Genomic DNA, 24,622 nt, shown 5'->3' on the forward strand with positions numbered 1-24,622 from the left:
GGCAAAATATATTTTTAAATTAAAAAAATCATTGCCAAGTGCCAGACCACGGGCACTCGGCAAAGCTGTCGACCATATTTCTAATTGTGCCTTCACCATTATTGCTCGCCACCGCCGCTCATTACTTGCCACCGTCGGTCCCCACTATCTCTGTCTCCGGCCAGGCATGCTCGGCTTGGCCCCACGCCGTCGACCGTCCTCAGCTTCGGCTCCACCACGGCCATCGCCCCCTCCCTAGCCGCCGGCCACTAGGCCCTTCCCCGGCCACCGGCCACCTTCCCCGTCCGCCGTCGGCTCTCTCCATATTCAAGGTTTGTGTTTATAATTATTTGGGGTATTAAATATTCATTACACGATTCACTGAAATAAATACAAAAATATTCACTTCCTTACAAATTACTATAGTAAAATGTAGTGGTAAGATTGTTTCATGCAAAGCATAGGCCTCCATTTTAATTTCTAGGCACACATTTCTAAGTTATTTGTCTTGGAACGATTACCATAACTGTGAATAAAATCATATAACAATACAAATCTACATATAAGTTACCTACTTATGCTATCTCGGTAAATACTATAGTGATACTTACTTGAGCGGTAGTTTTAGGGCATTCTAGTGAATCTGCTATGTTTAGTAAAATAGTTTCTATATATTGTGATGGTGGATATGGATGTCGATTAGATGTGACTGGCGTCCATCATGCCATTTGTATATGTGCGTGTCAGCCATCCTGTTGTTACTTTTATTTACAGGATTTGAAAACCTCCCCGTGCAAGGGAGGTGCTGCCGAAATTTTTTGTTGATAGGCTTGTTTATTTTTTGCAGAGGTCTTTCTACCCGTTGTGGGTCTACCTACACCGTGTCGTGTCGCCGCTGCACCGACCAGCCACAGCCTCACTAGCCTGACTCCATTATCACCATAGGTATAACCTCTATTTCCGCATCATGGTCGTGGATTATGTAACCCAGTTAGGCGTCTCCCATTTGAAAGAGATATGGTATAGATATGAAGATCTTTGCATATCTACAAATGTATTTGTTTCGAATTGTCCACATTTTTTGGACAGCCCACAGTTGCGTAGATGGTGTTAGTTTCCATGCTCTACTCCGATCCAAGATAGAGTTTCGGCGTCACCTCCATGTTGTTCTCCAGACAGTACACTCTCCCTGCCAGGATGTGTATCCGGAGAACAGCGGGGTGGTGCTACCGAAACTCTCTCTCTGATTGGAGTAGAGCATGGAAACTAACCCTATCTACGCAACCGCAGATGGGAGTAGGACCTATCCTCGCCTATTAGAAGGTAGGAACATAGTGTGCATACATTACATGTTTATTAAACTATACTCGGTTATATATGCTAGAGGATGGAGGACCGTGAGTGGATATACATGGGCTGTGTAGGAAGGAATGATGTCACCCCTGAATTGATTAGAAAGACCGATTCTTTCATGGAACATGCATTTGGCGAAGCTTCTAAAGGAGCGAGTCTAGTCCCATGCTCATGCAGCAAATATGCCAACAGGAAAAGAAAAACAAAGAAGGCCATGATAAAACATATTTGGAAGAATGGATTTACGCCGGACTATACTCGGTGGATCTTCCATGGTGAAGCACACCATACGAGAGAGGAGGTGGTGAGACAACATGTCGAGGATTATGATGCTGATGCTAAGGTAGCGGATATGTTGAACGATTATCACGACGCACAGTGAGTACACATCCATGGGCCAGATTACGATGGTCACACCCGGCTTTAAGGAACAAAGCCAGGTGCATCTCATACATGTGCCAAGAAGACAACATATATAATAACAGAGTGTATAGAGATAAATGTCAGAAAACATTAGAGTATTTATTACATAGCGGAAGTCTTATTACAAAATAAAAGATAAATATAAAACAAACTAAGGATCGTCGTTGGCGCCAATGTCAACTGAGAAACGCCACCTAGATCAGATCAAACTCCTCACCTTGTGGCTCCTCCTGAACCACCTGTTCTTCTCCTGTGGGGGGGGGGGTGTGTGAGACAGCAAGGGTGAGCTCACACATGATCATAGCTCAACAAGTTGTGGGGAACCAGTGGACATGAACTCACAAAGGTGGGAGTTCATGTGATGTGTAAGGCTAAATCAATGACAGGGGTTAAAGCTAAGCATTGCTTTTAATTAGTTGGTCAAAGTTTTATTAGCAGTTACTAAGTGTAAGTAAATACCAAACCTTAAATAAAGTAATAGAACAAAATTAATAATAAACCCATGCATATGCAAATGACAAATTGAATTTAAGTTCCATAAATTAATCATCAGAGAGTCCTAAGCTGCTCATGACCGTGAGCTCGGCTAGTATACCAGTTTTACACTCTGCAGAGGTTGTACCCTTTACCCACAAGTCATGTTACCCATCTGCCAAGGGATCGTGACTCCCATACACCTCTACCTAGGAAGCGAGGCAGGGCAACACTACGAGGCCTTTACAAAGTTCCACTAGCTTCCGAAAACTCGCTACAGTTTATGGGAAGAACACTTGTAAGAATCCCCCGTCTGACCGCCATCGCATCTAAATCAACCCGAGAACCTCCTTGCATGCAACTCCCCTACTGCCCTTGCCCCTTTCGGGTAAGGTAGTCTTCCACTAGCTTTCCTAATTAGTCAGCCAAGGGCGTCCCATTAAACCCTTGTGGTGGCACGTATTTCTCAAATTAAGCTCTATGTTCCAATTAACATTAATGATCTTAACATGAATATAAATAGAATAACAAAAGAATTGGAACATAAATACAATAAATGATTAACCCAAAACCATGTAAAGCAACAGCAAACTACCAAAGTGATTCAGGGGTAAACAAGGTAATGAGATAAACAATCTAGGGTGACCTATTGGGTCCTATCAAAATTAAACCTATGCATGAATAAATGACATTAAAGAACATTATTGGGTAAAAAGTGGTCAAGGGCACAACTTCCCTTCAATGAGCTCCTGCTCAGCTACTTCTATCTGCTGCTCACCAGGATCCTCAGTCACAGGCTCTTCTACTCGCCACAATACAAACAAGCACAGTATACAGAGAAAATTAACATCACACCAAACATATAAACAAAATACACAGTAATAATCTACACATTAAAATAAAAACCTAGGAATAGAAATCATAATTTTTGGAGTTATAGATGTTGAGATATGAATTTCTAAAGGTTTTATGTGCTTAAAATAGGATTAAGTGAGAAATTATTTTTCTTACTGTTTTCATGACAGAACAGAGACTCTACGTGATAGAGAATAATATTACAAAAATTTAGAAAGTGGAATGGACTAATTTGGACTAAAAATGGATTTTCTATGAATTTATCAAGTTCTAGTAATTATTTTCATATTAAAAACCTATTTTCCAATTTATTTATTCAATTTTAAACTGCACTGGACTGGGCCTCAAATTCAGAGAAACCCAGGGGCTCTTGATGTAAGTTTCCTAAGGCACAGAACACAGTGTAATAGGACGGTGGGTTGAATACTAACTAGCAGAGGGTTTTATTTGCATTTGTGCAACTGAATGGGGTGCGGATGAATCCCGATCGTCAGATCGAATCCCAACGGAGAGGATTAGATCCAAAATCCAGCGAACCGGTACATGCTCGACACCATCGGATCAGATTTTGACATTGCAGATTTTAAACACTAAATAACCAGTACTGCCCGCTCGATCTGGATTGAACGCTCCAGATCGACTCCCACAAAGAGGTACGTCACGATCTAATCCTACCCCTTCAATCAAAATCGGACGGCCCAGAACCCGTCCTCTACCTCGCCATTGGAACACGGCGGCGTCGGCTCCACCTGTCGGCGCGCTTGCCGGAGACATCGCCCCGGGCGCGGGTGAGCCCAGACCTTAATTAACCCCTTAAACGCGAAGGTATGGCCACGACGAATACGAAGGGGGTGAAGATTACCGGTGATCGGGCGTGCAGACGGGTTGGTCTCGAGACAGGGCGGCTCGGCGAGGTTCCTTCTACTCCGGCGAGCAATCCCGGCATCACAAGTGTTCAATCCCCGGTGAAACGGTCACGACCGCCCTTGCCCGAGCCCGAGGAAGATCCTAGGCACCCTCGACGGTGCGAATGATGATCGAATCAGAGGTTCCCCCGCGGCAGCTCTTAGCTCCCTCTTTCTCTTTCTCGGATCGCGGAAAAGGGTAGAGAGATGGGGATGCGCGACGACTGATTCACCGGGAGGGTCTTTATCCTCCGCGCGGACGGGTCGGAAGGGGGCTGCAGATTCCCCGCGCGAGATCCGCGCAACAGAACGCGACGGCGGCTTCCGCCATGTGCGCATTTCCGTTGAAGGAAGAACTGACAGCCACGACCCACCGAGCAGCGGCGTAGAACGGAAACGCGGCTCTGGGTCCACGCGCCAGCGAGCGGTGAAAGAAGCGAACGCGAGGGAACCTGATGGGTGGGGCCCACATGACAGTCAGTGCGCATGGGGTGAAGACTGGGCCGCGCGGGTGGCATTCGGTTTGGGCCGAATTATTGGTCTGCAGCCCAGGTAAGCTTCTTTTTCCTTTTTCTTTTATATTTTATTTTCTGTTTTTATTCATAATTATTTTGAATCAATCTTAAATTTTGAATATGAGTTTCACCTTGCAACCAGTTTATACAAGTTCTAACCCTGTTATAGGAATCACAGGTCTTTATTTACTTATTTTTCTCCACATTATATTTATTTTCTTCTCTTTTTTCTAATTTCTAGAGTTTCTTTTAGATGTAAAATTCCACTTTGGACTTTAATATATTTCTCATTATGTTATTTTTATATTGTCACATAAAATGCACACAAAATAAAACCTTGGCATGATGCATATTCCATTTGAGTATTAATTTTTTTTATTCATCACTCTTAAATTTAGTTATGCTCTTTTTATGATGAAGTTATGGCACACAAAGTAAGACTATCAACTATATACTCATTGTATTCCTTTTTGGGTATTACAACGATCCGAGGACCGAGGACATCGACAGAGAAGTCCTCATGAGGGTCGAAGGAGGCAAGAGGTATGAGTGGTACTGGATTGCTAATGGGGCAATCGACTCGTCGTCCACTCCCACTCTGTCTCAGGTGCGTGCAAGGAGCACGAGCACAAGCCTAGACATATAACCTCGGCAGGACAGCTCACATCATCGGATACAACAACTTCAGGATAGTGTTTTGTAACTCATCATTCCTTGAGTTATATACCTTCTCTTTGAGTTATTATAACATTGGAGTGAAATATTATGGGCCTAGCTAGAAGAGAGGAGAGAACAGATGGAGATGGAGGCGAGGATGAGGACGGAGTGGGTGGCTCGCTTAGCAGATTAGCAGAGAATGGCAGAGATGTTCCAATACATGCAGAGCCTTGGCGCCGCATAGGGTTTTGCTCCACCACCTCCGTTGTTCCCTCCAGCTGACCCTACTCAGTTCCATACTCATGTGAGTATCAAAATTCTAGTCCTGCATGATATATATTCATCTAGTATAGCACATGCAATCTCTTCTCTGTGCAGGGACAATCTGCGGCATCCAACAACCCTCATGGATCACCTAGACAATCACCGAACCAGTCCAACCGCCCACCTCGCTGATGTTCTTCTAAACTTAGTTGTGAGACATGTTTATGCCATATATTGGATGTTTGTGGACTTATTTATGTGAGTACTTGTTAGTGTTGTGAACTATTTTGTGGTACTTGTGATCTTTGTGAAGAACCATGTGATCTTTGTGAGCTATGTCGTGTGTTTGATGTATGTGATGTATATGTGATGATTATGTGATATACCTTTTGTTTGTTTGGATGGAATAGCAAAAACAAATAAAAAAGGCATTCTGGTCACTTTGTCGAGTGTAACACTCGGCAAAGAGGTACTTTGCCGAGTGCCATAACCATAGCACCCGGTAAAGAAGGCACACCTGGGAACTAGTAAAGCTTCTTTGCCGAGTGTTGTGGCCGCGAGACTCGGCAACCAAGCAACCTTTGCCGAGTGCCACGGTGACAAAGGGGCCCACAAAGTGCTTCTTTGCCGAGGGGCGGTACAAAAGGCACTCGGCAAAGAGGGAGCCTTGCCGATAGTCACGGCGGCACTCTGCAAAGTCTCTGTCACTGTCACCTGGCGCCGTGACGGTGACTTTTCTTTGGTGAGAACCAAATGGCACCCGACAAAAAATACTCAGCAAAAAAACTAAGGGTAATATACAGTTCACCGATACTGCTTTGGCGACTTCGCCGAGTGTTTTTCAGCTTTGCCGAGTGCTTCAGCAGTTGTGTCTGGTAGTGCGAGGACCGTATATAGCGTGAACTCTTCATTGCAACCGTGTAGCATGGTTACTCCAGTTGGTAACGGCGCATCTGGTGCCTCTAACACTAGCTAGCCCCGCCTTAGAGTATATTGGGAATTTATTTTGGTTCTTACTAATTTGTTTGTTCATTCTTAAAAGACTGTTAAATATGAACACATGTGCATCATGCTATGCTTGACTCACAAAAAACATGTTGATTTTTTTTTGTTTAAATAAGTTTGTGGCTGAGGTTTAACCGGCCGGTGATTAATTGTCTATGATATATAAAATGTCATTGCCGAGTAGTAGTAGGTTTGACCTAGCTGGTATAGATATTTTTTTTTTGATAAGGGAGATTTTTCATTGCATTTAAAAGTTTGATACAAATCGTCTCCCGACCTCTGCAACAATAAGATGCACACAGCCTAGAAAAAAAAGAAAAAGAGAAAAAAAAAGAACATGGCAAGCACATTCTTAATGGCTGTCAATCCTACGACTAGAACGCCATCCATGTGCCTGAGATAAGAACTTCGTAGCCACCTGCTCCAAACGTTGTGAAGCTTCCATTACAATAGACTGTTGATCGTGCCTCTGCAGTACAACCCAAGACCGTAGCCAGTGGGTAGTAGTGAAAATAACCTGCAAAGGAGACATATTAAATTTCTTTTGAAAAACCAGATCATTCCTACTAAGCCAGAGTGACCAACAGATGGTTGCTACTCCTAGTAGGGCTAAACTGGTATAGATATATCACAGTCGGATCGTAGCATCATCCTATATATTGATATCATATCTATCACAGTCGGTTTGTAGGTTGAACCGGCAGTGCTATAGAGGCTGTGCATGGTAGTGAAGTCCTGTCATCCATATCGACCTGAGCAATGCAAATCACCGAGTAGTTGAGCACAAGCAGCAAGTCGATCGTGAGCAAGCAGCTCTTCCCTGCTCATCGTCGCCAGCTGGTCCAAGGGAGGAGGAAGAAGAGATAGATGGACGACGTCGGCGGTGCTGCTGGTGGTGGTGGCGATTCAAAGCAGGTTCGTACATACGTTGCCCCTTTCTCTTGCAGTTTTTCTCCAACTACACAGTGCATTGTTCCGTATATATATGGAGATGAAGAACTCTTATATATATCTATTTTCTAGCTCTTGGTTGAAGCAGATGGGAACACACGCACGCTTAGGCCGAACCAGCTGAATGTACTCTCCTCTGCAATGGTACGTACACGTTGTGACACTATAGTAAAGACGTATATTTCCGGCGGCCAAAGCCGGACATAAGCCCGACGCCGTCGAACATAGCCTATTTCCGACGGTCAAAGTCCTATTTTCGACGGTATCTGTCACTCGACTGTAAAGGGTCGAAAATAAATCTATTTCCGACGGCATCATGACTCAAGATCGAGGGTCTTACTTCATTAATTCATGTTTGCTGATTAATTAATGATAGTTGTTGCTTCATGTTGCAGATTAAGGGACTCCTGAGCTGTTTCACTGCTTTTGTGAAAGGTGATGGAGTTAAATTGTTGATTATATATGAAGGTATCTAGCTCGTACCACAGAACGTTTGAAATGTAGCTGATCAATATTTTACAAGTTTTGATATCATCTATACCAAAGGTGTAGCTTTCAACGCAATCTGCAACTTTAGAGTTCACAAGTTATAGAATCGAGAGACATGTCAGTCTGAACTAACTATACATTTCAGAATTCATATTTGTTTTTAATCTTCTTACTATCTTGGACGAAGAATACATCCTTTAGCATAATATATTGTTGAGCTCAATGAGACCTAAACAATTTCCATCTGGAACCGTACCATTTCAGGTCTAAAATATTCAATACAAAATAATGTAATGTAGTAAAAGTGATAGTATATATCATGCCATATACATAATTATTGTCTGTGCTGATGGTCCTTGAGATTTAACATTGAAATTAGGACACTTTTTTGGAGTTTGTGGAAATCATTAACTAAGCTAGGTGGGCCTCTTAACACGCCCGCGTCCATGAATAGCGATAATACAGGGTATGCCTTTGTTAGAGTAAGTACAGTAACACAGAGTATAATAAGGCTAAATGCTAAGTTGGATGTGAGAGAAGATGAGAGAGAGGAGAAGCGGACTATTACGATCTTACAGTCGACCTAGATACGTGAACAAAAAAAAAAACTTATGAAAGAGACAAATGGACCCTACATTAATAATGAAGAGCTAACTATTATACAAGTGGGGTAAAAGCAGTGGCGGACGCAGGACGAAAATTCATGGGGGGCCAAAAAACCACATGACAAATCAAGCAAAGGATTGTAAAAACCAGCGTTGCATTGAATTCAAGTTTTATATCAATACACGATATAAATTCAAAGAAAAAAAATAAATAAACAAAAGAAGTAAACATACGGTTAAGTTCTTAGTAGCCTAATAAAAAAATGGGTGTACCTTGTCGAATATTGATCTCTTCGATGGGCAGGTGTGCCGAGAAAGGGGTGGGTCAAGGGACGTCTCTAGTTGAGAGATAAGGCTCGTTGGTTCGACAGGCTTGCTGATCTCCAAGGACGGGTCACATCATCGCGGCGAACGAGATCGGATATGCCGAGCTAGCTAGCATCATGAGGATGACGAGCGAGGCGGGGGCACCGAGAAGGGGTGGGGTTGTGTAGTGTCGCGATATAAGGAATGAGACATCGAAGCGGACTGGATCAGGCGGTGTCGATAAGAATGGGACTGGGCCATAGTTTAAATGTTTCTGGATCGATTGTATTGAGGAGCGGGGTCATGGGTCGTAGGTCGACACTTTAAAAAGGGAAGTATACATCTATGGGACGGGAATATTATGAATTTGATATGTTGAATCTAATGGGCCGATGATCTCAGGTTGATTCTATGGATCAAGGGTCATGTTCTAAAATTTCAATACCAACCTAACACCAGTCTAATATCATCTTATTCTACCATTGAAACTTTAGGCTATCTCTATCAGATTCCCTATCTCATCCTCTATTTTAAACCTTACTTTACAAACAGTATCATCTACAGTTCTGTGTCCCCTATTTTACATTACCTGCTGGAGACAGTATTATACTTATACAAACAGAATACTTCAACCGACCTAAAACTTTAATTTTTCTCTATACTAACACTAAATAAATATTAGATATATAAAAGAGAGAGAGAAAATTGAGGGGGGGCATGGCCCACTTTACCCCCCCCTCTCGGTCCGCCCCTGGGTAAGAGGTTGGTTGCAACAATCACACTAGCTATCAGTTGGCTATATCATTAGTCTTGCTCTTAGTTGATTAGAGGAGGTTGCGGCCTCAGTTAATGGATTAACATAGGTGAGTAGCCGACCTGAGACTGAAAATGGTTTTTGACCATCTCTAAAAATTCTTTATCTAGTAATGAAATTATTTCTCGTTATAAGAACTTCTAAAACTGACTGAATAATAACTATAAATTTACTGCCTATAGGAAGTTATTATGTCAATCTTATGTTTGTCATTGTATTGAGGTACCACATGTGTTTTCATCGAGGTATCACATGTTTTTAATCGAGGTATCACATGTTTTCAGGGTTCTAGAAGAGCATTTTGTGCTGGAGGTGATGTTGTTGCTGGTTTCCAGTCAATAAATAATGATACACACACCCTGCATCCAAAAAAGAATGCAATTCTAGTATTTAGACAATTCAAACTTTTTAATTATGATCACGTTTATATGAAAAATATCAATATTTATGTCGCTAATTAGGTTTATTATGAAAATATATTCTATAATCAACATATACTTATTTAGCATCATAAATCTTCCACTTTTTTATAAATTTGTTAAGGTCGTTTGACTTATTAGTAATTGAGAGTTGCATTCTTTTCAGGATGGAGGGCATCTAACTTTAGCTGGCCTCTACCATTTCTATTGTCCAATTATGATTTATTTAGATATTTTTCAATGGCTTATATCATCTTAGTCAAAACTCATGTTACATATTATAAATAGGTCTAGCTAATGTTGTTCAACATGTTCTGTTGGCTGTGTTGTGTGCTTATTTGATAAATTAGAAGGATGGAAATGGGGCGCTGATTTCTTTCGAGATCAATATTTTTTAAACTACATAATTGCAACATGTATCAAACCTCAGGTGACCTTCATCTCTTCTTCATAGTGATTCAATGTAACTATTTGCTTCTCTGCTCATTGACTCTAAATGATAGACGATTTAACTATAGGTTTCTCTTCTTGCTGGAATTGTCATGGGTGGAGGCGCTGGTGTTTCTTTACATGGAAAATTTCGAGTTGCCACTGATGACACGGTAGATGCTAAAAACAAATTTAAGTGACTTCTGTTATCAATTCAATACGCGCTTAGCAAGCAAAAAAAAGTTCTCACATCATGATGTAGCTACAGATCTTCATATATAATGTTCTGCTGAATATAAACATTTAGGCATAATATTCATAAGAAAAAACTGCCAGCACCGCCTTTTCTGATGAATATTAAGGTTAGGTGTTCATTGGATTAGGTTTGAATTATTGTACAATCCTTTTCGTGGGCTTGATGGGTGCCAGTAGTTCTTCTTCTCATTTGGAATATAGAGAATCTTGCTTTATTTTCATTGGAAAATCATGATATTTTGATATGCCAAAATCAGTGTTATCTTGGACGCTAAACGCTAAATGACTGCTCACCCACCATTTAACGTTTAGACAGTTTAGATAATGACTAGATAGTATGAACGCTTTGCATTACATCAGTAAATATACATATGAATTATAATTTTTGTATAAACTTTTTTAAGTACAATTTAATGCATGAATATAGTTATAAAAGTTGATATAAACAGTAAACAATTATACATAAAGTCACACACATGGACATCATTTAAAACATAAGAATTTGTGCTCCATCAACAAGCCTAATCTCACAAAATAAAGTTCACCAACCACCCAAACATTCATGGCTTATCACCTATATGATCGTTTAAACACATATTTTCTATTTACATCTACTTAGTCATCATTTAAACAAATTTTCTAACCAGTTTGGCTGTTTAGACACCTTTAGTGTTTAATTCAGTGACTAGGGCCTAAACTACACGTGAACACATTATTTAGCGTTTAAGCACATGTGGATTGTGAAAGAGAAATGTGCCCTTGGGCCATTTCTAAGTATTTTGGTGATTGAGTGTCAACACAAGTGCTTATATGAGAATCAATGCCTATGGTTGAACAAAGTGCAAATCTACAACAAAGGTATGTTTCTAAGTCTTAGTACATTGGTTTTGTGTACTAATATATTTGTCTAAGTATTAGAAACAGAAAGAAGAAGAAGAAGAAGAAGAGAAGACTTGGCTGTGTGCAGCCAAGGGGCTGTTTCGGTCTGGGGCACCGGACTGTCCGGTGATGCACCGGACAGTGTCCGGTGGTGCACCGGACAGTGTCCGGTGCGCCAGGCTGCCTCGACCGAAGAGGCCGCTCTCGGGTTTTTCTCCGGCGACTTCGGCTAAAATTCATCGGACTGTCCGGTGTGCACCGGACTGTCCGGTGAGCCAACGGTCGGCCAGGCCAACGGTCGGCCGCGCGATCGGCGCGCGACACGTGGCCGAGCCAACGGTCGGAATGGGGCACCGGACTGTCCGGTGTGCACCGGACATGTCCGGTGCGCCAACGGCGCCCAGATCTGCAGCAGAAATCAACGGTCGGATGAGCTTTTTATGGAAACTAATCGGGCACCGGACAGTGTCCGGTGTGCACCGGACTGTCCGGTGCGCCCGACGACAGAAGGCAAGGATAGCCTTCCAGATGTGTTCTCAACGGCTCCTAGCTGCCTTGGGGGTATAAAAGGGACCGCTAGGCGCATGGAGGAGTACACCAAGCATTCCTACAACTCTTCTAAGCACCAAGACATCAATCTCACGCATTCGTTTCATTGTGATAGCATATAGAGCTCTTGTGGAGTTGTGAACTCTTTGTGTTGCGTTGCGAGCTCTTGTTGCGACTTGTGTGCGTGTTGTTGCTCTGATTTTCGAGTCTTGTGTGCGTTGCTCATTCCCACCTTACTCCGTATTTCTTTGTGAACTCAATTGTAAGGGCGAGAGACTCCAAGTTGTGGAGATTCCTCGCAAACGGGAAAAGATCAAAGGAAAGAAAAACATCGTGGTATTCAAGTTGATCATTGGATCACTTGAGAGGAGTTGAGTGCAACTCTCGTCCGTTGGGACGCCACAACGTGGAGTAGGCAAGTTTTGTACTTGGCCGAACCACGGGATAACCACCGTGTCAACTCTGTGATTGCTTTCTTGTGGTTACCGTGTTTTGAGTTCTCTCTAGCCACTTGGCCATAATTGTGCTAACACTTAACAAGTTTTTGTGGCTTAAGTTTTGAAGTTTTACAGGATCACCTATTCACCCCCCCCCCTCTAGGTGCTCTCAATTGGTATCAGAGCCGTTCTCTTCAAGAAAGGGACTAACCGCCCGAAGAGATGGATCCTAAAGGGAAGGGAATTGTGATCAACGACAAGGAGAAGGAGTCCTTCTTCAACGAGCCAAGGGATGACAAGTCCAATGACTCGGGCTCGGGCCACAAGCGAAAAGATGGGAAGAAGAAGAAGACAAGACGCATCAAGGAGATCGTCTACTACGATAGCGATGAGTCCTCTTCTTCCCAAAAGGACGACGACCACGACAAACAAAGGAAACCGGTTAATTCTAACTTTTCTTTTGACTACTCTCGTATTCCGCAAAGTTCAAATTCACATTTGCTTTCCATTCCACTCGGTAAGCCCCCACACTTTGATGGAGAGGACTACGGATTTTGGAGCCACAAAATGCGTAGTCACCTATTCTCTCTCCATCCTAGCATATGGGAGATTGTAGATAGTGGAATGCACTTTAATAGTTCGGATAGTCCTATATTCATTAATGAGCAAATCCATAAGAATGCACAAGCTACTACTGTTCTTCTAGCCTCATTGTGCAGGGATGAATATAATAAAGTGAGTGGCTTGGATAACGCCAAGCAAATCTGGGATACCCTCAAGATCTCTCATGAGGGAAATGACGCTACCTTGCTCACCAAAATGGAGTTGGTGGAGGGCGAGCTTGGACGGTTCGCGATGATAAGGGGCGAGGAGCCAACTCAGACATACAACCGGCTCAAGACCCTTATCAACAAAATAAGGAGCTACGGAAGCATGCGATGGACGGACCACGACGTCGTCCGACTAATGCTAAGGTCCTTTATCGTTCTTGATCCTCATTTGGTGAATAATATTCGTGAGAATCCCAGGTACACCAAAATGTCGCCCGAAGAAGTCCTAGGAAAATTCGTCAGCGGGCGAATGATGATCAAGGAAGCAAGGTATGTGGACGACGCCTTGAATGGACCGATCAACGAGCCGCAACCTCTTGCTCTCAAAGCCACAGGGAACAAGGAGGCGCTACCCAGCAAGGTGGCGCAAATTGAGGCGGCCGGTCTTAATGAAGAAGAAATGGCCCTCATTATCAAGAGATTCAAGACGGTGCTAAAGGGTCGCAATGGACAGTCAAGCAAGACTAAGACCAAGGGGAAGCGATCATGCTTCAAATGCGGTAAGCTTGGTCATTTTATTGCTAACTGTCCCGATAATGATAGTGACCAGAAAAAGGGAAACAAGAGGGAAAAGAAGAAGCATTACAAGAAGGCAAAGGGCGAGGCGCATCTAGGCAAGGAGTGGGACTCGGATTGCTCCTCGTCCGACTCCGACAATGAAGGACTCGCCGCCACCGCCTTCAACAAATCAACCCTCTTCCCCAACGAGCGTCACACATGCCTTATGGCAAGGGAGAAGAAGGTATGTACTCGCAACTCTACCTATGCTTCTTCAAGTGAGGACGAATCTAGTGATGAGGATGAAGTAGATTATTCATGTTTGTTCAAGGGCTTAGATAGATCTAAGATAGACAAAATTAATGAATTAATTGATGCCTTGAATGAAAAGAATATACTTTTAGAAAAGCAAGAGGATTTGTTGTATGAAGAGCATGATAAATTTGTTGAGGCACAAAAATCCTATGCTTTAGAAGTTAAAAGAAATGAAATGCTTTCTTTTGAACTATCTACTTGTCATGAAACCATTTCTACTTTGAAAGATGTCAACAATGATTTAAATGCTAAATTAGAAGTAGCAAATAAATCCAATTCTTGTGTAGAACATGTTGAAATTTGTACTAGGTGTAAAGATTTTGACATTGATGCTTGTAGTGAACACCTAGTTTCAATTTCCAAGCTTAATGATGAACTGGCTAGTCTTAATGCTCAACTTAAGACTAGCAAGAATGATTTCGATAAGCTAAAATTTGCAAGGGATGCCTACACAATTGGTAGACACCCCTCAATTAAGGATGGGCTTGGCTTCAAAAGGGAAGCCAAGAACTTAACAAGCCATAAGGCTCCCATTCCCGCCAAGGAGAAATGGAAGGCCCCTATGGCTAGTAGTGCAAAAAGGAACCATGCCTTTATGTACCATGATAGGAGACATGCTAGAAATGCTTGTAATGATTCATATGTTTATGATTCTCATACCATGTTTGCTCCTAGTTCTTCATATGTGTATGATAGAAATGTTACTAGGAAAAATGTTGTTCCTAAAAAGAATGTTATTCATGCTCCTAGGAAAGTAGCAAATGAACCTTCTACCATTTATTATGCTTGCAATGCTCCCTTTGCTATTTGTAGAAAGGGTAAAAAGGTAATTGCTAGGAAGTTAGGGGCAAGATGCAAGGGAGATAAAACTTGCATTTGGGTCCCTAAGAATATTTGTGCTAACCTTGCAGGACCCAACATGAGTTGGGTACCTAAAACCCAAGCCTAAATTTGCCTTGCAGGTTTATGCATCCGGGGGTTCAAGCTGGATTATAGACAGCGGATGCACAAACCATATGACGGGGGAGAAGAAGATGTTCACCTCCTACGTCAAGAATAAGGATTCCCAAGATTCAATTATATTCGGTGATGGGAATCAAGGCAAGGTAAAATGGTTAGGTAAAATTGCAATTTCTAATGAGCACTCTATATCTAATGTGTTTTTAGTAGAGTCTCTTGGTTATAATTTGCTATCTGTCAGTCAATTATGCAACATGGGGTATAACTGTCTATTTACAAATGTAGATGTGTCTGTCTTTAGAAGAAGTGATGGTTCACTAGCTTTTAAGGGTGTATTAGACGGCAAACTTTACTTAGTTGATTTTGCAAAAGAGGAGGCCGGTCTAGATGCATGCTTAATTGCTAAGACTAGCATGGGCTGGCTGTGGCATCGCCGCTTAGCGCATGTGGGGATGAAGAACCTTCACAAGCTTCTAAAGGGAGAACATGTAATAGGTCTAACTAATGTTCAATTCGAAAAAGATAGACCTTGTGCAGCTTGTCAAGCAGGGAAACAAGTAGGAGGCTCTCATCACACCAAAAATGTGATGACGACATCAAGACCCTTGGAGATGCTACATATGGACCTCTTCGGACCCGTCGCCTATCTGAGCATAGGAGGGAGTAAGTATGGTCTAGTTATTGTAGATGATTTTTCCCGCTTCACTTGGGTGTTCTTTTTGCAGGATAAGTCTGAAACCCAAGGGACCCTCAAGCGCTTCCTCAGGAGGGCTCAAAATGAGTTTGAGCTCAAAGTGAAAAAGATAAGGAGCGACAACGGGTCCGAATTCAAGAACCTTCAAGTGGAGGAGTTCCTTGAAGAGGAAGGGATCAAGCACGAGTTCTCCGCTCCCTACACACCACAGCAAAATGGTGTGGTGGAGAGGAAGAACAGGACGCTCATCGACATGGCGAGGACGATGCTAGGAGAGTTCAAGACCCCCGAGTGCTTTTGGACGGAAGCCGTGAACACGGCTTGCCACGCCATCAACAGGGTCTACCTTCATCGCCTCCTCAAGAAGACGTCGTATGAGCTACTAACCGGTAACAAACCCAATGTATCGTACTTTCATGTATTTGGGAGTAAATGCTACATTCTAGTGAAGAAGGGTAGAAATTCTAAGTTTGCTCCCAAAGCTGTAGAAGGGTTTTTATTAGGTTATGACTCAAATACAAAGGCGTATAGAGTCTTCAACAAATCATCGGGTTTGGTTGAAGTCTCTAGCGACGTTGTATTTGATGAGACTAATGGCTCTCCAAGAGAGCAAGTTGTTGATCTTGATGATGTAGATGAAGAAGACGTTCCGACGACCGCTATACGAACTATGGCGATTGGAGAAGTGCGGCCACAGGAACAAGATGAACGAGATCAACCATCTTCCTCAACCATGGTGCTACCCTCAACTCAAGATGATGAACAGGTTCATCAAAAGGAGGCGTGCGATCAAGGGGGAGCACTAGATGATCACGTGATGGAGGAAGAAGCGCAACCGGTACCTCCAACCCAAGTTCGAGCGACGATCCAAAGGGATCATCCCGTCGACCAAATTCTGGGTGACATTAGCAAGGGAGTAACTACTCGGTCTCGATTAGTTAATTTTTGTGAACATTACTCTTTTGTCTCTTCTATTGAGCCTTTCAGGGTAGAAGAGGCCTTGCTAGATCCGGACTGGGTGTTGGCCATGCAAGAGGAGCTAAACAACTTCAAGCGCAATGAAGTTTGGACACTGGTGCGTCGTCCGAAGCAAAATGTTGTGGGAACCAAGTGGGTGTTCCGCAACAAACAGGACGAGCACGGGGTGGTAACGAGGAACAAGGCTCGACTTGTGGCAAAAGGTTATGCCCAAGTCGCAGGTTTGGACTTTGAGGAGACTTTTGCTCCTGTGGCTAGGCTAGAGTCCATTCGTATCTTGCTAGCATATGCCGCTCACCATTCTTTCAGGTTGTTTCAAATGGATGTGAAGAGCGCTTTCCTCAACGGGCCAATCAAGGAGGAGGTGTACGTGGAGCAACCCCCTGGCTTTGAGGATGAACGGTACCCCGACCACGTGTGTAAGCTCTCTAAGGCGCTCTATGGACTTAAGCAAGCCCCAAGAGCATGGTATGAATGCCTTAGAGATTTCTTAATTACTAATGCTTTCAAGGTTGGGAAAGCCGATCCAACTCTTTTTACAAAGACATGTGATGGTGATTTGTTTGTGTGCCAAATTTATGTCGACGACATAATATTTGGTTCAACTAACCAAAAGTCTTGTGAAGAGTTTAGCAGGGTGATGACGCAGAAATTCGAGATGTCGATGATGGGCGAGTTGAACTACTTCCTTGGGTTCCAAGTGAAGCAACTCAAGGACGGCACCTTCATCTCCCAAACGAAGTACACGCAAGATCTACTAAAGCGGTTTGGGATGAAGGACGCCAAGCCCGCAAAGACGCCGATGGGAACCGACGGACACACAGACCTCAACAAAGGAGGTAAGTCCGTTGATCAAAAAGCATACCGGTCAATGATAGGGTCTTTACTTTATTTATGTGCTAGTAGACCGGATATTATGCTTAGCGTATGCATGTGTGCTAGATTTCAATCCGATCCTAAGGAATGTCACTTAGTGGCGGTGAAGCGAATTCTTAGATATTTAGTTGCTACGCCTTGCTTCGGGCTCTGGTATCCAAAGGGGTCTACTTTTGACTTGGTTGGATACTCAGATTCCGACTATGCTGGATGTAAGGTCGATAGGAAGAGCACATCAGGGACGTGCCAATTCTTAGGAAGGTCCCTGGTGTCATGGAACTCTAAGAAACAAACTTCCGTTGCTCTATCCACCGCTGAGGCCGAGTATGTTGCCGCAGGACAGTGTTGCGCGCAACTACTTTGGATGAGGCAAACCCTCAGGGACTTTGGCTACAATCTGAGCAAAGTCCCACTCCTATGTGATAATGAGAGTGCTATCCGCATGGCGGAAAATCCTGTTGAACACAGCCGCACAAAGCACATAGACATCCGGCATCACTTTTTGAGAGACCACCAGCAAAAGGGAGATATCGAAGTGTTTCATGTTAGCACCGAGAACCAGCTAGCCGATATCTTTACCAAGCCTCTAGATGAGAAGACCTTTTGCAGGCTGCGTAGTGAGCTAAATGTCTTAGATTCGCGGAACTTGGATTGAATTGTAGCATACATGTGCTTATGCCTTTGATCATGTTCATTCTGCATTTTGTTGCTTATTATGGTGCTCAAGTTGTACAAACACTCCCTGGACCTCACAAGTCCGTTGCAAAGTGATGCACATGTTTAGGGGGAGATGTGTTACAACTTGATCCTTTGAGACTAACCATATGCTTGAGTTTGTTGTGATTTAGTCTCAAAGGAGAATTGAAAGGGAAAAGGTGGACTTGGATCATGCAAGACTTCCACTGCACTCCGATGAGAGGGTAACTCATTCCAAGTCCATCTCATGAACTCTTATTGCCATTTGCTCTTAATTGAAAATTTTGGTGAGGCAATGGGGTTATAGGGCCAAGATTGATCCCGTTTTGGTGCTTGATGCCAAAGGGGGAGAAAATAAAGGCCAAAAGCGATAAATGGATCAGCTACCACTTGAGAGATTTTGAAAATAATAGAATAGAGTTTTTGTTTTGTCAAACGCTTTTATTGTCTATTGTTGTCTCTCTTGTCAAAAGTTGGCTTCTTGTGGGGAGAAGTATTGATTATGGGAAATAGGGGGAGTTTTTGAAATCTTTGATCAATCTCTTTTGGAATGACTCTCTTTATGCTTCAACATGTGTGTTTGACTTAGAGATAGAGATTTGAGTTTGATTTGCAAAAACAAACCAAGTGGTGGCAAAGGATGATCCATATATGCCAAAATTGAATCAAAATCAATTTGAGTTTTATTTGAAGTGATTTTGCACTTGTTCTAGTTGCTTTATGTTATGTTGGCATAAATCACCAAAAAGGGGGAGATTGAAAGGGAAATGTGCCCTTGGGCCATTTCTAAGTATTTTGGTGATTGAGTGTCAACACAAGTGCTTATATGAGAATCAATGCCTATGGTTGAACAAAGTGCAAATCTACAACAAAGGTATGTTTCTAAGTCTTAGTACATTGGTTTTGTGTACTAATATATTTGTCTAAGTATTAGAAACAGAAAGAAGAAGAAGAAGAGAAGACTTGGCTGTGTGCAGCCAAGGGGCTGTTTCGGTCTGGGGCACCGGACTGTCCGGTGGTGCACCGGACAGTGTCCGGTGGTGCACCGGACAGTGTCCGGTGCGTTAGGCTGCCTCGACCGAAGAGGCCGCTCTCGGGTTTTTCTCCGGCGACTTCGGCTAAAATTCACCGGACTGTCCGGTGTGCACCGGACTGTCCGGTGAGCCAACGGTCGGCCGGGCCAACGGTCGGCCGCGCGATCGGCGCGCGACACGTGGCCGAGCCAACGGTCGGAATGGGGCACCGGACTGTCCGGTGTGCACCGGACATGTCCGGTGCGCCAACGGCGCCCAGATCTGCAGCAGAAATCAACGGTCGGATGAGCTTTTTATGGAAACTAATCGGGCACCAGACAGTGTCCGGTGTGCACCGGACTGTGTCCGGTGTGCACCGGACTGTCCGGTGCGCCCGACGACAGAAGGCAAGGATAGCCTTCCAGATGTGTTCTCAACGGCTCCTAGCTGCCTTGGGGGTATAAAAGGGACCCCTAGGCGCATGGAGGAGTACACCAAGCATTCCTACAACTCTTCTAAGCACCAAGACATCAATCTCACGCATTCGTTTCATTGTGATAGCATATAGAGCTCTTGTGGAGTTGTGAACTCTTTGTGTTGCGTTGCGAGCTCTTGTTGCGACTTGTGTGCGTGTTGTTGCTCTGATTTTCGAGTCTTGTGTGCGTTGCTCATTCCCACCTTACTCCGTATTTCTTTGTGAACTCAATTGTAAGGGCGAGAGACTCCAAGTTGTGGAGATTCCTCGCAAACGGGAAAAGATCAAAGGAAAGAAAAACACCGTGGTATTCAAGTTGATCATTGGATCACTTGAGAGGAGTTGAGTGCAACTCTCGTCCGTTGGGACGCCACAACGTGGAGTAGGCAAGTTTTGTACTTGGCCGAACCATGGGATAACCACCGTGTCAACTCTGTGATTGCTTTCTTGTGGTTACCGTGTTTTGAGTTCTCTCTAGCCACTTGGCCATAATTGTGCTAACACTTAACAAGTTTTTGTGGCTTAAGTTTTGAAGTTTTACAGGATCACCTATTCACCCCCCCCTCTAGGTGCTCTCAGATTGTCATTTAGACATGTTTAGGTGGACACTAACCAAAATCTGAATCATTTACCTTTTGAATATCCATGCAGGTTTTTGCAATGCCAGAAACATCTCTTGGTCTTTTTCCCGATGTTGGGGCCTCATATTTTCTGTCTCGACTTCCTGGGTTCTATGGTTCTCTAATACCTCCGATCTTTATTCAGTTCAAATACATGTAGCTATGTCATTGCAATGTATATAACATTTCAATGTTCTGCTAACACTCGAGGGATATTATGTATCATCGTATCATTCTTTAGTTTTAGTTTTATACCATGTGATTTTATTCTTAGCAAGTGTGATTCTTGCACAATTGATCTATGCAATTACGTATTTGATCGTGGAGATATATTAATATAAAGAAATGAAAATGACAATCTTTCTTCTTTTCAAGTTGATTTATTGGTTCCATTATGAGGTAGCCATATAGTTGGTGGTAATGATAGCATTGAATATCTTGTTAAATAAAACATTACTCTAACATTCTGCAGGAGAGTATGTTGCTCTTGTTGGTGCTAGATTGGATGGTGCTGAAATGCTTGCATGTGGTCTCGCAACTCATTTTGTCCCTTCAAATGTAGGTTCACTAGTAACTCAATTTTTAAATGAGTTGTCAATTTTCTTATAGTTATAACGTTTGGTGTTATATTTATGGTTACTATTATTGAGAATGTTCTATGTATAAAATCCTAGCCTTATAGCATTTGCACATGGGCTTTGAAGTTTTGTTCTCTAGCATCATTAAGTTTGTTTATGTGGTATATCTATTGAAATAGTTTTGTTCCAGAGAATGCTATTGCTGGAAGAATCCCTTAAAAAGGTGGACACCTCGAATAGTTTTGTTGTATGTAGTACTATTGATCAATTTTGTCAACATCCATCCCTAAAAAAAGTCCCTTGAATAGGTAAGGCCATTTCTAATTAACTCAGACATATGTTTGGTTCACAATATCACTATTTTTTCATTCTTTGGTGCACCTTAGGTTGGAAATCATCAATAAATGCTTTTCTAAAAGAACAGTTGAAGAAATTATATCCTCTCTTGTAAGTTTGTTATATTAACTTTAGGTTTCTATGGGTTCACTTCTTATATTATGAAAAATAATAAATGCATATTTGTTCTGTCAGGAGGAAGTGGCCTCAATTTCAGCAAGCAAATGGGCTGCTCAGACAATTCAGTATATGAAAAAGGCGTCTCCTACTAGTCTGAAAATCACATCGAGATCGGTATTCCTTAGAAACCACACCCCATAATTGTACTATTAATCTACGCTATATATTTTTCTAATTTTTGTTTTCTAACATGGAGTTCAGATAAGAGAAGGGAGAACACAAACCATTGGGGAGTGCTTGCAACGGGAATATAGAATGGTTTGCCATGTCGTACGTGGTGACTTCAGTCGAGACATTTTTGAAGTAATTAAACATGGACATCACCAACACTTTGCTCTATACTTTGTTGTCATTGTACATCAATGCATGTACCTAACATCCAACTCCTTTTACATAGGGATGCAGGGCTATACTAGTAGATAAAGATAAAAATCCAAAGGTTCATATACTTCCATATTTAGCACCTCTCCATCAAAATTCATTGCATACGACTTATTTTATTTGATATAACCATTAGATGATGGTGGTCTTTTTTGGGGAGTTTGCAGTGGATGCCTCCAAGGTTGGAACAAGTGCATGATGATGCAGTTGAAGAGTATTTCTCTAGGGTTGATGATCCAGAGTGGGAAGATTTGGACCTACCTGTCATGTGTTCAAATGGAAGAATTATGGAGTCCAAGCTTTGAATGAAGACTTTATTGAACAGTTTAATGGAACCTCAGTTGTGATTAGAATAACAACCCATCCCATGTTCGAAGAGTCTATTTACTCTGAATACTATTGATAAAATAAAATTGAATATGTGGTGTATATCCACTTATACCGTAGAATGTACTCATTGTTATTTGTTTTATAGGGATAAACAATATCAACAAGCTAGTTCCTAGCTCGATCTGGCTTATTTAGCTCGTGAGCCACCATATAATATGCTACCACTATTGGTTAAATTGAAATAATAATATGTTATCTACTGGTTTCAAAAGTACCAAAACAAATAATGATTGTGAACCTCTTTAACCGGCACCAAAAATGGTTAGCGCAACCAGTTTTAGTGTCACACTCGGGTTTCGGGGCACCAAGACCCGGGCGCGAACATAATCACCAGGTGTGCTGGGACCAAGTCTCACACATATGATGAATCATGGCATAGGATCGAATGTCACATCTTTATTTCATAACAGGAGTTCTGTATAAAATAAATAAATAATTACATTATAAGGAGACAACGGTCCAGCAACCCAAAGTTGACTGGGAGACGACGGCCTAGACCTCTCATGAACACAGCACAACATCCTCCATGCTCCTCATCCTGTGGTACCTATTCTTGACCTGTGGGGTGTGAGACAGCAAGAGTGAGCTCACATACGTTCATAGCTCAACAAGTTGTGGGGAATAATGTGCATGAACTCGCCAAAAGTGGAAGCTCACGTGAAGTATAAGGCTTACCAAAGAGGATGGTTAGAGCTGAGCATTGCTTTTAAAGTTGGTCAAAATTTTATTAGCAATTACTAAATATAAGTAAATACCAACCCAATTAAGTAGTAGAACAAAAGTGATAACAACACCTACGATGCAATGCATATGACAAATTGAATTTAGTTCCATAAATTAATCATGTGAGTGTCCGAGCTGCTCATGACCGTAAGCACGGCTGATATACTAGTTTTACACTTTGCAGTGGTTGCGCATCTTTACCCACAAGTCATGTTACCCATCTGCCAAGAGACGGCCAATCCCATACACCTCTACCGAGGAGGCGAGGCAGGGTAACACTACAAGGCCTTTACAAAGTTCCACTAGCTTCAGAAAACCCGCTACAGTTTCTAGGAAGCTCCAATGCAGGAATCCCTCGCCTGACCGCCATCGCAGCAAAATCAACCCGAGGACCTCCCTACACTGACCACTCCCCTACTGCCCTTGCCCCTTTCAAGTAAGGTAGTCATCCACTAGCTTTCCTAATTAATCATCCAAGGGGTCTCATTCCTCCCTTGTGGTAGCACTATTTTCCCAGGTGGTTATCCATGTTCCAATTAACATAATGATCTTAACATGAACAGTAAATAACAACTGATAATAAAGGTATAATCATGAATAGTGTGTATCTCTATACCCAAAACCACATAAAGCAATAGCAGGCACTACCCAAGAATTCAGTGGTGAATAAGGTATAAAGATAGTCAAACTAGGGTAACCTATTGGGTCCTATCAAAATTAACCTATGCAGATCATTATGATTAATCAGAACATGACTGGTAAAAAGAAGTGAACAAGGGCATAACTTGCCTGAGACTTGAGATTCTAGGTACTAGGATGATCTACAGATTCTCGTGACCTCACTGCTAGTCGTAGCAATACAAACAGACATGGTATAGACAAAATTGACATTACATCAAACATAAGCACAAACTATATAATAATAATTTACGCGTTGCTACGAGATCGTGGGTTCGAGAACTACTAAAATCGGAGTTATGGTTTTCCAAAGATCCACATGGTTAAATATAGCATAGACTAAGTGCAACATTTTAACCTATATTTCATGACAAAACAAAGTTTCCAGATGATAATAAATATTATTGTGAGACTGATGCAACTAGAATGAATCAAAATGAAGTTACGGTTATTGAGTTATGAATTTCTAGAGTTATTGAGTACATGGTATAGATTAATTCAGATGAATGATTTTATTTCATGTTTCATTGCTAAACAGAGGTACTAAGTGGTAGACAATATTAAAACAAAATTAATGTCTCTAGAATGAATTAATTTGGACTTAATATGAATTTTCAATGAATTAAATGAGTTCTGGAATTATTTTTAATTATTTTCTATATTTTTTATCACATTTACTAGCTATCTGTACCATGCGTATAAATTCTGTAAAGACCGGGGTTGAAACCATAGATTCCAGGACGCAGTTGTAATTATTTTCTAACGGTTGCGGATGGAAGGTTGATTCTAGAAAACTTTAAGGGCCTCAATGTAAAACTACTCGACCAAAGGGGTATCA

At 42.2% G+C, this 24,622-nt stretch overlaps 1 pseudogene; it reads left to right on the forward strand.

Moving 5' to 3' along the window:
* Positions 1-7,297: 7,297 nt before the first annotated feature.
* Positions 7,298-22,343, forward strand: LOC109944452 (probable 3-hydroxyisobutyryl-CoA hydrolase 3; annotated as a pseudogene).
* The last annotated feature ends 2,279 nt before the right edge of the window (positions 22,344-24,622 follow it).

The sequence above is a fragment of the Zea mays genome, chromosome 2, assembly GCF_902167145.1.
Source record: "Zea mays cultivar B73 chromosome 2, Zm-B73-REFERENCE-NAM-5.0, whole genome shotgun sequence".
Classification (NCBI taxonomy): domain Eukaryota; kingdom Viridiplantae; phylum Streptophyta; class Magnoliopsida; order Poales; family Poaceae; genus Zea; species Zea mays.